At 35.8% G+C, this 4968-nt stretch overlaps 1 pseudogene; it reads right to left on the reverse strand.

Moving 5' to 3' along the window:
• Nucleotides 1-529: 529 nt before the first annotated feature.
• LOC102468244 (uncharacterized protein C12orf73 pseudogene) lies at nucleotides 530-721 on the reverse strand (annotated as a pseudogene).
• Between the last annotated feature and the right edge of the window lie 4247 nt (nucleotides 722-4968).

Consider the following 4968-nt stretch of genomic DNA (forward strand, 5'->3'; position numbering starts at 1 on the left):
GAGTTGTATTGCAGATCTATTTGTAGGCTTCTGAGAAACCTCCATATTGTTCTCCACAGTGGCTGTACTAATTTACATTCCCACTGACAGTGTAGGAGGGTTCCCTTTTCACCACAGCCTTGCCAGCACCTGTTGTTCTTCATTTTCTTTTTCTTTCATTGTCAAAATTATCTATTATACTTAATTTATAATTCCCATTTGCTGACTCGAAGGAATTAACAGGATTAGAGCAGCAAGAGAGATAGCAAGTACTCTACCATGACATTACAAACCAAGTGACTTCCAAATCACATTCAAGAAGCTAATGATATGCTCTTTGGCAATTTTCAAGAAATAGTAATCAAACCATAATTCAATTTCCGGGTACCAGTCAGTATCTAGTGAACACCCCCCTATATAGTTAGCATTGGGTCGGGTACCTAAGGACAGATAGTTTAACTGAATACATTTTAAAATACTTATTTAAGGCTTATAATATTATTCCCAGAATGTTTGGCAGAGTTGTATTTTGAACATCCTACTACTGAGAAATATGAGGTTCCTGTTATCTCTCCTTCATTCCCAAAAGCTCCGTTTTGAGTTCTCCAGGCTTTGGTGGAATTTCAGGTATTGTCAGGTCGGGCCGGTAGTACCTGTGTACCACTTTGGCCACCACGCACATGGCCAGGAGGCTGGCTGCGAATATTTTCACGTAGGTGGACCAGGGCACGCCTGCGGGCATGGTCAGCAGGCCTTGACCCTATTGACCTGACCCGGAAGAAATTCCGTTCTTCATTTTCTTGATTGGAACCATTCTTATTAGGGTTAAGAGGTATCTGATTGTTTCGACTCACATATCCCTTATGATAAGAGATGTTGAGCATTTTTTCATATGCTTTCTGGCCGTTCGTATGTTTTAGAGTATTGTCTATTCAGCTCATTTACCCATCTTTTAATTGGATTGATTATCTTATTGCAGGTAAGCTGCTTGAATTCCCTTTAGATTCTGGTTATCGGTTCCTTACCTGAGGACTAGCTTGCAAATATATTTTCCCACTCTGAGTGTTGCCCTGTCACTTTAATTATTGTTTCTTTTGCTGTACAGAAACTTTTTAGCCTGTGTTTTCCACCAGTAGTTTTATAGTTTGAGGTTTTATGTTTAGGTCCTTGATCCATTTTGAGTTGATTTTTGTTAATGGTGAGAGATAGGGGCCCAATTTTAAGTTTATGCAGGTGGGTATTCATTTTTTCCAGCACCATTTGCTGAAGAGATTGTGTTTTCCCCACTAGGTTACCTTGTACCCTCTGTCAAAAATCAGTTGGCTGGGCCTGGCAGATGGAATGGTGGTTAGGGCTGCTGGACTCCCACGTGGCTGACCTCGGTTCAAGTCCCAGACCTGGTGACTTGCTTTCTCACTATCTCTCTCTCTCTCTTTCTCTGTCCCTCTCTGGTCAAGTTAAATAAAATAATTCTTTAAAAAAAAAAGAAAAAGAAAAAATCAGTTGGCTGTATGTATTGGTGTTTATCTCTGGGCTCTCTATTTTGTTCCTTGGACTACATGCCTATTTTTGTGCCATTATCACACTCTTTTGATTATCACAGGGCTTTGTAAGATGTTTTGAGGTCAGGACAGGAGATGCCTCCTACTTTATTCTTTACACTGTATTGCTTTGGTGATACAAAACCTTTCATGATCCAGACACATTTTATTATTATCATTATTTTTTTCTATTTCTTTGTGGAACATATCTGATCATTTAATAGAAATTGATTTTGTAGATTAATTTAGGTAGGATTGGCATTTTTATTATATTCGTTTTTCCAGTCCTGGAACTTGGGATGTCTTTCCACTTTTTTGTATCATTTCCCATAGCTTTTAAAAACTTGCCATAGTTTTTCTTGTAGAGGTCTTTAAACTCTTTGGTTAGATTTATTCCTGTGTATCTTATTTTTTAATGGCTTTTGTAAATGGGATTGCTTTTTTCAATTTTACCAGTTTGATCATTGTTACTGTGTATAACGCTATAGATTTTTGTATGTGATTTTCTATCCTGCCACTTTACTGTTTTTATTTATCACGTCTAGGAATTGTTTTGTGGATTCTTTTGGATTTTCTGTGTATATAATCATATCATCTGCAAATAGAGATAATTTTACTCTTTCTATTTGAATTTCTTTTAGTATTTGAATGTCTTTTATTTTTGTCTCTTATCTGATTGCTTTGGCTAGGACTTCCAGTACTGTGTTGAAAAGGAGTGAAGAAAGTGGGAAGCCTTGTTTTGTTCCAGTTTTTAGTGGGAAAGCTGAAAGCTTTTCTGTATGATGCTAGTTATGGGTTTGTCATAGATGACTTTTATTGTGTTGAGGTGTGTCCCTTCTATGCCATTTTTGCTGAGTCCTAATCATGAATGAATGTTGTATTTTATCAAATGCTTTTCTTAAATCAATGGATATGATCATATGGGTTTTAATCTTTCCTTCTGTTAATGTGATGTATTATATTTATGACTTTGGGTATGTTGAATCATCCTCACATCCCTAAATAAAGCCTCCTGGTCATTGTGTGTAACCCTTTTAATGTGTTGTTGGATATGATTTGCTAATATTTGGTTGAGAATTTTTGCATCTGTATTCATCAGGGTTACTGGTATGTAGTGTTCTTCCTTCCTTCCTCCCTCCCTCCCTCCCTCCCTCCTTCCCTCTCCCTCTCCCACTCCCACTCCCACTCCCTCTCCCTCCCCCCCACTCTTTCTCTTTCTTTCTTTCTTTCTTTTTTTAATGTCCTCATCTGTTTTGGGTATCAGGATGACAGGATGATGAAGGCTTCATAGTATGAATTTGGGAGGTTTCCTTCGTTTTAGATTTTTAGAAATAGTTTGAGGATAATTGGAGTTATTTCTTCTTTAGACATTTTGTAAAATTTGGAAGTGAAGCCATCAGGACCTAGGCTTTTCTTTGTTGGGAAACTATTACTGATTCAGTCTCATTGCTTGTTACTGGTCTAGTTAGGCTTTCTGTTTCTTCTTGGTTCAATCTCAATTAATTTGTCCAGAAACTTGTCTATCTCTTTTTAGTTTTCTTGTTTGTTCATGTATAATCACTCATAGTACTCTCTCATGATCTTTTATATTTCTCTTATGTGTCTTGTAATATCGCTTGTTTTGTTGCTCATTTGACTTGTCTGGTTTCTTTCTCTGTTCTTTTGGTTAATCTAACTAACAGTGTGTCAATTTTGTTTATTTTGTTTTCAGAGAAGTAGCTTTTGGTTTTGTTTATTTTGTGTATAGTTATTTTATTCTTTATTTCATTTATTTCTGCTCTAATCTTTATTGTTTCTCTTCTCAGTTTTTTAGATTTGGTTATTATTTTGCCAGTTCCCAGAGCTGTGCCATTAGGTTGTCTCTCTCCTACCTTTCTATTATTTCTTATGGGCACCGATTGCTATGAACTTCCCTCTTATTTTTCTCTTTTGCTATGTCCCATAGGTTATGAAAATTTGTTCATTATCATTGGGTTCAGTGAATCTTTTCATTTTAGTCTTAATTTCTTCAATTGTTGTGGAGTCATTCAGGAGTAGGTTATTAGGTTATTTAGTTTCCATGTGTTTGTGTAGTTTTGAGTTTTTTCCCTTTGTTTACTTGTTTACTTACTTTGTATCACATTATTTATTATTTTTTTTGTATATACTTTCAATCATATTGTTTGGCATACAATGAGACCATTTTGATATGTGAACATTTCTCCCCAGTCCCGTTGATCAAAATATCTTCAACCGATAACACCACACCTCCCCATCCCATCAATGCTCTGCCTCCGTATCCCTTCTCCAAATGTCCTTCGTTAGGCCCCACTCCTCCACACACACCTCGTCTGACTTTTCTTTCTGTAGTTGATTTCAAGTTTGATTCCATCCAGAAAAGATGCTGGTATAGCTTCTATCCATTTGAATTTTTGTGCTCTTTGATGTGGTCAATCTTTGCAAACATTTCATGTCGGGGTGAGAAAAAAATGTATTATTTTGTGGTTGTTGGGTCAAATAGCCTATAAATGTTTGTCAAGTTCATTTGCTTTATGGTATCATTTAGATCTTGTATCTCTTTGTTTATTTTTTGTCTAGATGATCTATGCAGAGGAGACAGTGGGGTGTTAAGATCCCCAATGATTATTTTGTTATAGACTAGCTCTCCATTTAGATATGAGTCTCTTTCATGTATTTGGGTGCATAGATATTTATAAATGTTGTATCTTTTTGGTGAACTATCCCTTTTAGTACTATGTAATGTGCTTTTTTGTCTCTTAGAGCTTTTGTCTTGACGTATATTTTGTCTGATACCAGTGTCATGACTTCAACCTTTTATTGGTTTCCATTTGAATGAAGTATCTTTTACCCGCTCTTCACTATTAGTCTATGTATGTCTTTATCTTTGAGTCATGTTTCTTGTAAGCAGTATATGGAGGGCTCCTTTCTGTTTTTAAAATCCATTCAGCCAGTCTGTGTCTTTTAATTGGAGAATTAATCCATTAATATTCAATATCATTGTCAATATTTGTGGAGTTATTCCTGCCATTTTGTTAACCACTTTCTTGGTTGTTTTATGTTCTCTTATTTCTATTTGTCTCTCTTTAGTTTTTCTGATATAGTACTCCCTTAAGTACTTCTTGACGAGCTGATCTAGTGTTGGCAAATTCTTTCAGTTTTTGTTTATCTGAGAATGATTTTAATTTGTCCTTCCCATTTGAAGGGTAACTTTTCCAAGAATAGTATTGTTGGTTGCAGTTGTTTTACTTTTAATGTTTTGAATATGTCTTCCTGTTCTTTCCTTGCCTGTATTGTTTCAGTTGAGAGCTCTGATGTTAGCCTAATATCAATGGAATAACTTTTGTAAGTAACTTGATGTTTCACTTTTGCCATCTTTAGAATATTGTCTTTGTCTTTTAGTATTCTGGCTATAATGTGCTGTGGGGAGGATCTTTTTATGTTGATTCTG

The sequence above is a fragment of the Tupaia chinensis genome, unplaced genomic scaffold, assembly GCF_000334495.1.
Source record: "Tupaia chinensis unplaced genomic scaffold, TupChi_1.0 Scaffold000088_1, whole genome shotgun sequence".
NCBI lineage: Eukaryota > Metazoa > Chordata > Mammalia > Scandentia > Tupaiidae > Tupaia > Tupaia belangeri.